Source organism: Manacus candei, unplaced genomic scaffold, assembly GCF_025592945.1.
Source record: "Manacus candei isolate 608988 ecotype Guabito, Panama unplaced genomic scaffold, ASM2559294v1 h1tg000089l, whole genome shotgun sequence".
Taxonomy (NCBI): domain Eukaryota; kingdom Metazoa; phylum Chordata; class Aves; order Passeriformes; family Pipridae; genus Manacus; species Manacus candei.
Genome location: NW_026138137.1, coordinates 1,963,173 through 1,976,249, shown reverse-complemented (window position 1 = coordinate 1,976,249; position 13,077 = coordinate 1,963,173).

Genomic DNA, 13,077 nt, shown 5'->3' with positions numbered 1-13,077 from the left:
TAGGAAGAAACTGCAGGAGGTCTAATGAAGGGCTACCAAAATAGCATGAAGTTGGGAGCTCATGGGCTTAGGGAGTTGGACCTGTTCTGTCTTTGTGGAGAGAGGCTAAGGGACAAACTTGGAACTAAAATGACTTGATGACAGCTACAAAGACGGAAGACCCAAATCCTTCTTGGTAGTGCCAGGCACTATAAGAAGGGCAAAGACCACAAAATGAGATCTGGGATTTCAGTCTGTATGTTAAGGAAACATATTTCAGCAGGAGGGCACAGCGGTGGAAGAGCTCACCAGAACTGTCTGCAACCTCCATGTTTTGAGATTTCCAAGTCTCAGCTACACAAAACCACAGACGTGGTCCCTTGTGGGTGATTGTCCAGCTGAGTAGAATGATGGAGATTAGAGATCTCCAGATGTCCCTTCCAACCCGCATTTCTGTGATTCTGTGATTTAGACAATTCTGGGCATATTTTTTGTAGCTGAAATGCAGTTCCAGGCTTCTCAAATGAGACTAAGTCCAGGGGACTAGAACAAAAAGTTGAGAGCAGAAGTTTTGCTCTAAAAACCAATGCATCAGAAGAATTTTATCCACAAGCTGCTGTAAGATGAAGAGCTGTGTGTTTGCCATTACATTGAAGGGGCTGACTGTGAGTCTCTTACCATGGTATGAAGAGCTAGGGATAAATCCAGAAGGAACCTGCTGGAAGGAAACTCTGAAAAGCTGTGGTGGTGAAAAGCTGTCTCTCAGCTGACAGTAGAACAAAGCCTTTCTATACTCTAAAATGATTCTCATAGAGACTGAGGAGCCAGTGTGTGTGTGCGGGCCCCCATCAAGCTCCGGATTAAAATGTTGGGAAGAGAGAGGGAAATACCCTGGGGAAAGAAGTCAGTGTTAATTTTACTGTTACTGTGTTTGGGAGTGAGCAATACCAAAGTCTCAGGCTTGCAGTCATCCATGTAGCAATAGCCCCTGACCTAGTCTGAAACAAAGAATTCTGCTGTCAACACACACACACACACACACACACACACACACACACACATCCACACCGTCTTTCAAAACCTTCTAGCACCACTCACTAGTTACTTCCTATGTGATTAACACACTCCTGATGAGTGGGAAAAAGCAACATTTCCAGTTTTCTCTGTACTACAAGTCTTTGACAGTGTGGGCTGGCAGCTGCATGGAGAGCACACAGTGCACTGCCATTTCACCTAATCCCATGTGTCAAACCAAAGAGGCAGGTTGAACTGTGGCAGGCACACAGCAGTGTGCATGGGTATGAAACCTAAAAAAGAAATAAACTCGTAGATCTCCATGGATCTATTTAAAAACAATATTTTATTCCGTTCCATGTAGCTTTTTATACAGTTCTCATCACCATAGCAACAGAGGTCCAGCTCTTCAAAGGATATTTAGGTATCCTTCAGCACCCAAATCTATCAGCTGGGTGCTATTTCAGTCACAGAAATATTGTTAAGCTTCCACTCATTGCTGTGTTTATTCAAGGTGCCTGAATACAGATGCTGCCCGTAGCTAAGAAGATACTAAGGGTTCCAGCTCAAACCAAAACAGGACATGGAGAATTTCCCCACTTGACTGTCCAGTGCCTTGGAAACATCCTGGAAAGATGGTTAAGTGAGCTGTGGTTCACCTCATGGACAACCTAGGGACAAATATGGTCATATATATATATATATATACACACATATGCTTATTCATTTATTTATTTATTTTTACACTTGCCACTCTTGCCACCCTGGCAGCCTCATACGGCTTGGTGGTTAAAGCGCTGATGTGTGACAGGCAGGTTCAAATTTTATTCTAAATCATTTGAAGCAGAGAAGTACAACTCCTCTCCCACATCCTACCATAACCCTACTGCCAGTTCTCCCTGTTTGAATGAATATACTGAAGCAAAAAGATTTTCACTGCAGAACACCGTCCCCTCAGGGGAATGGTTCGAATTTTGCCTCAAATGAAGCAAAACCAGGGAACTGAGCTGGAGTTTCCTGCAGTGCAACATTAACAATCATCTGTCATGGTTTGGTTCCATTATCTTTTTTGTAAAGGGAGATATGTGCACAGGAGGATTTTTAAAATATACGTATTTCTGTGCATATAAATTGTGTACCTCTTTACATGCTTCAACTTAGATGAATAGTGTGTGTATATTTAGCAGCACTGTATGGATTTTGCATAAACAAAGGTTGTTGTGTACATTTTTCATTCCCCCTCTCTAAATACCTCAATATATGTTGTGTACAGTGATGTTTATGCTCAGACAGTGTGCAAGGCTGTGCATGCATATGCCCTGTTTGATGGGGGAAGGGGATCTCCTTGACACAATACTTATTAGCATCATCAATCATTGGGGGTGTCATTTCCAAATTCCCTTTCCCTTACCTAATTTGCTAAACCTAATTCTTTATCACACTACAAAACCCAGCATGAGAGATAGAAGTGATAATAAGAGATGGCTTGCTCTACTGTACAACAGAGGCAATGTCAGCCTGGCATCTTCTAGAGAGATTTCCCAGTTTCTCTCTCTTTCCAGGTAGGGTCCTCTGTGTCAGCTCAACCCAGAGCAATTAGCAGCCCATTGCATCCCTATTACATTGTGGCTTTATTTACTTCTGGCTCCTCAGTGTGCTTTTCAGTTGCTGGAGTCCTTAAGTCAAGTATCTTACTTGATCTGTCTGCCGGTACTTTCTTGGCTTATTTGCTAATGCATCCAGTTCAGAACACCTCCAAAATGCACTTCATTAAATTCAACAACCCAAGGCTATATATTTTTTTCCAAGTCTGGTACTAAATTAGCAAAAGACCTTTATCAAAATCTTGCCTTATTGAATTTGCCAGTCCTGTCCTACTTGTGCAAATAATTGCACGTCTCTAAAACTTGGAGGGAGGAAAACAACTAATCATGTGTGGAATCTAAACTACTGACTCAAAACTCCCATCCCTGACATGTACAGGGCCAGGATTTCATCCTGCATGTGCTGTCACTTCCATTCCATATGCAAGTCCTATTCCTGTCAATGAATTTAACTCACCAGAAATCATTGATTTCCCTGGGTTTCTTCACAGGATTGTCCTACACACGGACTCCTAATGGAATTAATGGATCTGCATCTTGCCTACATAGATTACAGCACTGGATTTGGGCTCAATTATTCATGGACGTGACTTTGTTTCACCAGCAGACCTTTAAAACACACAGCTTCTTCTCTCAGTTGTTATAAACAGTGTGCCATAGAAATAAAACAGAAACATATGAAAACAATAATAATAAGGCAGGTCAGGAGCCCTAGCAGGAAATGACCTTGAAAATTTCATGCATGTTAAGGGAAAAAAAAACCCCAAGCTTTGTTTTTCATAAAACAGGGAAGGTACGTCCAGTGCGCAAGGCTTTTAACACCAACATAAAGAGTCAGTGAAGCCTGACTCCTACATTTGATGAGAAATGAGTAAGACTCAGAATACAAAGATGTCACCAATTAGCAGCATCTCAGCTAGAAGTGTGAATATTTTTAGAAAATTGAAAGAATGCGAGACTAAACAAAGAAGAGCTTTTAATCAGATAAAGAAACGGATATTATGCAGTATGCTTTACAAAAATCCTTTGGGAATTTGGTTGCTTAATGCCAGGAGGAATGGTACTTACCTCTTTTTTTAATTTTTTTTTCCCTCTTTGAACATCTGTAATTCCCCCAGTGACAGCACAGTCCCTCGAGGGAGACCAGTGGGACTCCCTGTTCAGATGCTGCCATGACGACATCAGTCTTTGTAGGAGCACAGGAAATAACATTGTGGATAAGGTACACCATACTGAAGTTTCACTAAAACCAGAGTATTTATACCAGTCCAGAAAAACTGACCACACTGGGAAGGACCTGCTCCAAAGATGAAAAATCACATCATTAACTCAGGCCTAGAGCAGCCAGGATTTACTAGAAAATTGGGAGAGAATGTTCCTGACACAGAAGTTGCAATAACAGGAGATGTACAATGAAGGATCTACTTTGATAACTGGATTCATGGTGCTGCTCCTTACTTACCCTGCATGTCGCCTCAGGCAGGCAGGCAGCTAAAGCCATGTTACTTGAATGCCCTGTGTGCAGCAGCAAGAATTCCAACCATGAACTCAGCTATTTGCTCAGACACCCTGAGACCCCCCAGACTGCTTTTCCTTTACAGAGGAGGTACCTGTTTGCTCAGCTTCCTGACTGAAAGCCATGTTCAAACAGCAACAGCTGAAAAAAAAAAAAAGGCTTAAACAATGGTATTTGAGATTGCAAAAGCTCTTCTGAGCACGGATTGACTACTGCACTTACTCAGTGTTCCTTATTCTATTCTTGGCTGGCTTTTAGGCAGCTCTGTAAAATTTATTCTCCAAGGAAAATATAAAATCTTTAAAAGCTAGAAAATTTCAGTATTTCTGTGTGAGAAGTATTGAACATATGAAGAACATGTGCTTGCTACAACCTTTATGGTAAATTGTGCTCTGATGTGGTCATTTCACACTGAAAGGGATGATGTCACCGCTAAATGTCCAAGGAAAGGTACCATCAAGGCTCCTTGTGTCTCATTGCATACCTCATGAATGAATTTACTTGATTAAGTAAGTCCTCTTTTGTCAGACCTGTAAGTACCTAAGGGAAATGGCTTTTAGTGTAGGGAGGCTACAAGGAATGAAGCAAGACTTTGGCACTGAAACTTCAAGTTGCTGGTAAATGGTTATTTACCTTCCTGGAGCCAGAACTACAACTCTTCCCTACAGTGAGTGCTCCAAGATTCACATTATCTGAGAAGTACGAGTATCTTTTTGGCCTTTTGTAGCAGCCCTATAGGGAAAAAAAAATCTTAAAATAAATTGCAAGTGTAAAATTAAATGTGATTAGACACAGATAGCCATTTGATCTCACATGTCTACCAGAGGCAAAGGAGAAAACCCTACAGGAATGATCAATTTGAAAGGTACTTAACTTAAATAGACCACAGCAACCAACTGCAAAGATGGACAAAGCTCTTCCCCCAGTGACCAGGTTTCCACTCCACCAAGGCAGGTGGAAGTTGGCCAGATCTTAGTTTTTTTCAGTCTGTAGAATATTAAAGAAGTTACCATATTATTGCAAAGATACATCTTTCTTGCTTACTTTGAAATTGAAAAATATTATACTCCCTGGCAGAGAATTTTTTGACAGGTAAGTATCTTATGATTTACATTTGACTTTCATCAATCACAGTAAAAGTCAGGTAATGTCAGTTAATACTGTGCCTGGTAAATTTTCTCAACAAGTCTGTGAGGCTTGTTGTATTTAGATAACTGTCACAGCCTTTTGGTTGGACTGTACTAAGAAAATTATTATTTTTGCAAATCCACCAAGTTATGCACTGAGGTGCCATTCAAGGTAGGAAGGTTATGAAGGCAGTCGTCCCAGTCCTCCTTCTGCTCAAAGGGCTGCACAATAATTTTGGCCCAGGAGCCAGCTGTAGGCTCAGTTAAAATATCAGCAATTTTCACCTTGGGGTACAGTTTAGTGAGACTCATTGTTTTTAATTTGCAGCTTTGAGAAGTGTAACCATCTATGTTTTATAGATTTTTCTTTTCCTATGAGAGAACTCATCAACTTTGATGTCTGTAACTATTGATTCTCTGTATTAAGGGATTGGTAAAACAGATTAACCACAATAGCATGTTAATTAAGACCATGTTTCAGCTTTCCAAAATTACTTTCTTTTTGCAGAAAGCTGATGAATCGACTGGCATTAGAGACTGTCCAATCCAAGGAGCCAGAAGGTATAGATCACAGGGGAAATCATCCACATACCCAAGAGAAGGTTTGGAGACAACGCAATCCCGTTTTCACAGTGTCCTGTGTAGGTCTGTTGTATCCAAATCTTTAGTGCTGCTAACAGGATACTTCGCATCTACAAAGCTGTGTCAGATCTTCAGCCAGGCTTAGACAGGATTTGCCATGCATGAAAATTCTAGGACAAGGAGTCAAGACTCAGAACTGGACCTTGTCCCACAGGAAGATGTTCTGCCACACAAACCCAGCCTTGTCAGACTGGGAACCTCTTCAGGTTTTCTACATTGCCTTCAGCTAAAATATAATTTGCCTCCCTCCATCCTCAACTTTCATCTGTCTCGTGCAGTTAGGCTTTAACCTTTGGAGCAGACCTCGTGGTGGGTTTGTGCCTGGTACAGAGGATGCTCTCCCGAGCCAGAGACATTAGGGCTGCCCTTGGGTAAATAACAGTTTTCGACTGAAAGGAAAACGCAAATGTCTTATGTGTTGTGTTCTCCTACCTTGGTGCTCCCAGATCCCTGCTCTGCAGATTGAACCCTCTGCTTGCCTTTCACTCCAGCTTTGCTCTGCCTTTCCCAAGACTCATTTCTGACTGCACTCTCACCGATTATTTTTTTTCAGAGGCTGTAAGCCTCAGTGTCAGCTCAGCTTGCATTAGTGTCAGAGAAGTATTTCTTGGCAGTTTACAAAAGATTAAATGGAAAGTTGAGCATCATTTAATGTGAAATGTGCTAGAGTGCCTATGCTGAGCTTCTCTGAGAGGCCTGAGGCTCCAGCTACCTAAAAAAGTTGATAAAAGCTGCTGTCATCCAGTGATTCAGCTCCCCTCTCTACCATGGCTCTGGCCCTGCCCTGTGTAGACAATTCACAACACACAGGAACTTTTGCTCCTTTTTTCCCCTCAGTCTTCTCTGGCAGCCTCTCTTTCCAAACCTCTCAAGTGGACTGCAAGGCAGAGACTGGGGGAGCAAAGTCCCTCCCACTGGGAGATCAGGTTTGTGACCACCTGGGGAACCTGAATATACATAAGGCTAAGGGATCAGATGAGATGTAACCCAGAGCCTTGAGGGAATTAGCTGATGTAGCAGCCAAGCCACTCTCCATGATTTTTGAAAAGCCATGGCAGTCAGGCAAAGTCCCAGGTGACTGGAAAAAAGAAAACATTGCATCCATCTTAAAAAAGGGTAGAAAGGAGGACCCTGGGAACTACCAACCTCTGTTGGCCTCACCTCTGTGCCTGGCCAGATCATGGAACAGATCCTCCCAGCAGATGTTTTGCTAAGGCAAGTGGAGGACAGGGAGGTGATTCTATACAACCAGCAGGGCTTCACCAAGGGCAAGTCCTGCCTGACCAACCAAGTGGCCTCTACGATGGGGTCACTCTATCAGTGGACAAGGGAAGGGCTACAGGTGTCATTTCTCTGATTCCTGTAAAGTCCTTGACACGGTCCCCCAAAACATCCTGCTCTCTAAATGGGAGAGATATGGGTTTAAAGGGTGGATTGTTCAGTGGATGAGGCTGGATGCTCACATCCAGAGGGTAGTGATCAGTGGCTCAATGTCCAAATGGAGGTGGGTGACAGGTGATGCCTCTCAGGGATCTGTGGTGGGACCAGTGCTAAGTGATGTCTTCATCAGTGACACGGACAGTGAGAGAGAGAGTGACCTCAGTGACTTTACTGATGACACCAAGCTGTGTGGTGTGCTTGACATGCCTGAGGGATGGGATGCCATCCAGAGGGATCTGGAAAAGTTTGAGAAGTGGTGATGTTGAACAAGGTCAAGTGCAAGGCGCTGCACATGGATCAGGGCAAACTCTGGTATCAACACGGGCTGAGGATGAAGGGTTTGAGATCAGCCCTGCAGAGAAGGATTTGGGGGTGCTGGTGGATGAAAAGCTGGACATGAGATAGCAATGTGAGCTTGCAGCCCAGATGGCCATCTGTATCTTGAGCTGTATCAAAAGCAGCATGGCCAGCAGGTCAAAGAATGTGATTCTGCCCCTGATTCTGCTCTTGTGAGACCCCACCTGGAGTACTGTGTCCAGTTCAAGGATCTCCAGCACAGGAAAGACATGGAACTCTTATAGCAAGTCCAGAGGAAGCCACAAAAATGATCAGAGGGTTGGAGCACCTCTCCTGTAAAGACAGGGTGAGACAGTTGGAGTTGTTCAGTCTGAAGAAAAGGCTTCAGGGAGACCTTAAAGCACCTTCTAGTACCTAAAGGGAGCTTATAAGAAAGATGTGGATAGACTTTTTGTCAGGGCCTACAGTGATAGGACAAGAGGTAATGGTTTTAAACTAAAAGAGGGTAGATTTTGACAATATATAAGGAAAAAATTTTTAATGATAAGTGTGGAGAAACACTGTAACGTTTCCCAGAGAGGTGGTAGATGTGCCCCATCCCTTGAAACATTAAAGATCAGGTTGGAGAGGGCTCTGAGCAACCTGATGTAGGTGAAGTTGTCCCTGCTTATTGAAAGGGGATGGACTTTTAAAGGTCCTTTCCAATCCAAATTATTCCATGATTCAATGATTCTTATGCAGATTAGTAGCTAGTGGTGCTATTCATCCAAATTTCACTTACATTGAAGTGTTGGCCCTGCAACTGCCCAATGCTATTCTAAAGATATATTTAGTCAGAAAAAAATGATGAGAGCTTGCTTTTTATGCAATTAAGTGGATTGCTTTCTTAGCTGTTCTGTCTGGAGTGAGAAAAATCGGATCAATGTCCAAGGGATGTCTCTGGTGGTAGATTGGGCTGGTCTGATCCACTCTCAGAAAGAGACAGTACCATGTGGGCTGAGAGTCACCTCCAGCAGACAGAATACCCTCTCCATTTCTCCAGTGTTACCTACTGCAAGGGTATCCAGCAGACTCTTGTGCCTCTTAGCATCATTTCTTTTTTCCAAAAAGAAATATTGTCAGTGCAGCTCTTCAAGGTCATGTACATGGTTGCACTCAGTTAATTTCATTTTAATTTGAGTGTTAAAAAATCGAGGAACATGAGCTCTACAGCTTTGAAATACTGTTTAAAAAGACATCTTTCCTGGGTAGATGGGAGTATGCTAAATGTGTATATCTTTTAGAAGAAGTCTCAATTTTATTATCGCTATGATTTCCCAGTTTCACCATTTTCTGGAAGAGGAGGGTTATTTCATTTAGAGATTATTTTAGCTGGTTCTATCCATTTTGCTGAACTGAATTCCTCTCCCCTCCCCAAAAAGCTTTCTTTTAATAACAGTTGTTATTTCTTTGCAAGTGCTGGGAAGAGGAGTCCAATAAACCCCTCCTTGGGTTCCTTCCAGAAATAAAAAAAAACATTTCAGCTGTCATTCAGGCCTGCCTTTTCATTAATTCTATTTCAATGCATTTTATATGACTATGTGACTGCCTTTGTAACAGCAAGGAATCTCAGTGGGATGGAGCAGCTTAATCGATCAGCAATCCTGGTCACCCAGAAAGAGTGTTAATTGGCCTCAGTACTTGAAGCATGTGACACTGCCTGACCTAATCATCAGAGCTGGAGAAGTCAATAAATTAGAGGAGAAATGCAGATGGATAAAATAAGGACCCAGGTCTATAAAACACGCTGTGAACATTGTTCCTGAAACCAGTAGTGCTGTATGGAAAAGCCAAGTCAAGCATTTGCTGGATAAGGCCCAGGGGAGCTAAGAGCAAGAATAATTTCATGATTTCAGAGTTTCACTTTTTAGTCTTCCATCACATACATTTGATATGTCTCAGCAATTTGTCTGAGAGCTCCTAACTGAGTCTGTGACAATTATTCATTCTCCCACTCTAACAACCAGTGGTGCAGCTTGCCTTGCCCCTGCACTCCTTGGGGATGGACTGAGGCTGGCCAAGCCAACATGACCTGCTCAGGGGACTGGCAGGGACATGGTCAGGCTCACCTTCCTCTGAGGGAGGAGTGGTGCTCACACAAAATTTGGTGTCTGGGTTAAATACTGCAGGTGAGATCTCAGCTCCCACTGCCGCAATGGGAGCAGGTTTGCTTAGTCAAGGGATCCAGCATTTACCTCCAACCACTGATAAGCTAATAACTTCAGACTGCTAATTTAGACCTGTAAATTAGACCCATGAAGAAGCTGGTGTGAACACCATCCATGGTTCCTGCAGGACCTGCCACAGCAGTGACTGGTGAAAGAGCATGGATTGCCCTCGGAGGCAGGGCAGTGTCCCGTCAGCCTTATTAAAAGTGTTCCCATCCCTGTGCTGCAGATGAAGGACTTCAGTCCCTGGAGCTGGCAGGGGTGATTTTCCAAGCACTGACTGCAAAGGAAGTGGCATATGCAAGTACAGGCTGTCCTGGTGAGCATGGGAATGACTGCTGTGGTAGCACAGAGCATACGAGATCTAGGCTGGCAGCTGGGTCAGGCAGAAGAGTTCAGTATTCCTCTTGTGCAGTATGGCTGGGTAGGGATAGAATTCCTAACACCTCTTCTGTGGGACTAGGCAGTGTCAGGATTGTGTCTGGAAAAATAAATCTCTTCATCCTGCCTGCTCCAAAACGAGTACTGTGGTGAGTCCCAAACCTTCTCTTAAGCACTCAGAAAGAGAAGGAAATAAGCAGTAAATGTATTTGTCAGGCAATGATTTAAAGGGAGGATAATGTGCTGGTTTTGTCCAGGATAGAGTTAATTTTCTTCACAGTAGCTTGTATGGGGCTGTGTTTTGGATTTATGTTGAAAACAGTGTTGATAATATAGAGATGCTTTTGCTGTTGCTGGTCAGGGCTTGCACAGAGCCAGCACTGATTCTGCTTTTCGTACTGCCCTGCCAGCAAGGGGGCTGGAGGTGCACAAGGTGTGAGGAAACACAGTCAGGACAGATGATCCCAGCTGACCCAAGGGGTATCCCACATGATATGGCACCATGCTTAGCATATAAAGTGGAGGGAAGACGAAGGGAGTGGGGGACATTTGGAGAGATGATGTTTGTCTTCCCAAGTCACCGTTCTGCGTGATGGAACTCTGTTCTCCTGGAGATAGCTGAGCACCTGCCTGCCCTTGGGAAGTGGTGAATCAGTTCCTTGTTTAGTTTGCTTGTGTGTGAGGGTTTTGCTTTACTGTCTTTATCTCAACCCCCGAGTTTTCTCACTTTTACTCTTCCAATTCTCTCCCCATCCCGCTGGCGGGGGACTGAGCGAGCAGCTGCGTGGAGCTTGGGTGTTGGGTGGGCTTAAACCAGGGCAATCCCCCACTGCCTGTTGGGGTGGATGCAACGAGGAAAACTCATGCCACCAGCTACAGATCTGAACATTGCATTAGTGAGTTTAGTGTCACTCTTCTCCTGTTCTCTTGGGACATGGCAGGTGACCCAAGAGTCTCAGGTGTGGGACAGGAAACTAGAAGACACATGTCAACCCCCAGGCATGGAATCATTAGGACTGAAATCCCAAGGGTCAGAATGCTTGAAATGACATCTATCACAGCCTTTTGAACACCTGTTTGTGTTCTAAATTACCTTCTAGTTTTTGTCTTTTAGGCTGACCGTAGGCAAAGTGTTTGTGACTATCTCTGCAGCCATGAAGCTCCTCAAAGTCTGAGGTGATTTTTGTGATCAAATGTTTCTGGACATGATAGGTGCTATTTTTTTTCCCTCAAAATCCTGCAGGTGGCAAATGCACAGAATCCAGCCCGAATGTTTATGCAAGAAAAAACGAAAATGGAGTTTCTTACTCTAAGCAGAAGCTGCGGGGACTGGGCTAAATTCTCAGTCTGGGGTAGCCAAGCCTCAGGAAAGGGTCCTTTGAACCAAAGGGTCCCGAAGAGTGTATTTTCAGTGACATTTTCTCCATTGAATTTTTTCACCAAATGTAGATTTTTTTCAATAGAAATCTGTCAGTTTAGCAGCTGACTTTCGAGCCAGTTGGAAAGTGGACTTTTTCAATTAAAAAAAAAAAAGTCCAATCTAAAGTTTTTCAGTTATTTGTTTAATTAACCCCAAGAATCCTTGCAGCAGCTCAGATAGCTTGACTTTGTATTTTGCACCCTGACCCACTCTGTATGGCCACATAAGGGAGAGAGAAGAGTCAGCCTCAGTTTGTGCCATTTTCTAGATGCACATCCCAGTTTATATGTGGCGTTAATGAAAGTATTTGTTCATCCCTTTTGTTCTAGTAGGAAACCAAATTTACAGACTTCCTCTTTAGAGCTTTGTCCCTAACCGTGTCCCTTTAATTAATTCAAACACATCAAAAATCACATCTGCAGTGAGAAATATGTTACTGGGAGGCTATCAGATTTGCACTTTCCTACCAGTTAGAACCACCTTGTGTTGGTGGAGTCAGTGGAGGGGACTGGTGGGAGAGGCATTTCTGCCAACCAGGTACAGGGACACCAGCACATGCAAAATGACTCCCAGCTCTTAGCAGAGCCAATATGGCAGCGAAGGGGTGGACGTCTCCTACACCAAAAGCTATAGATGCCCAACCATGAGTAAGTGAACATGTGCCTGGTAGGAGTGCTCTGATGCTATTTTATCCAGCATAAATGTCTGGAGGTACATTTATCCATCTGTTGGCTGTCCACATAGCTGTGCTCTTAATTATTCTTTTTTCCCCCCCACCTGCTGTTTTTTATTTATGTATAGATCTATGAGATATATATATATATAACAGCAACAGATAGTTGTACAGATAAACATCTGTAGGCAAGGTATGGTCCACAATGGGAAAACCTTCACCGTGTTGGCAGAAAAACTAACATAAATCTGCAGTCAAAGGTCACAGGCACAGTCCTATTAGTTGTCCAACAAAATGCATTTTCAAAAATCTTAGAAAAAAAGTATCAGGAAGAAAGTTAGCAAGGCACTACAAACTCATTTTGTTGCCCCCAGAAGGTGTTCAGAGACAGTGGAGCTACTGATGTTAGGTTAAATAGGAAAGTAGACCAGATTATAGTAGCCTGGCAGACAGGAAGGAGAAAAGACATAAGGAATAAGAGCAGTAAAGTAGCCAGACCAGCCAGGTGAAAAGTGCAAACCTGCCCCATCCCCTCCTGTCCATAGCTCACTTTTTCACAGAGCCAACAAAAGTGATCTGTATGACATCCTTTATCTGCTGGCCTTTCAATGGGAAAGGCAAGGTTTTTAAGTAACAATAATAAAAATTTTCATTTGTATTTTAATAGGGAAACATTTCTTTTTATGAGATTACCAGGCCTGTCATGATTCACCTCTGAACCCTTCACTTGGCTAATGAATTTATGTCCGTCTCTCTAGGGGACAAAGATCTTGTCAT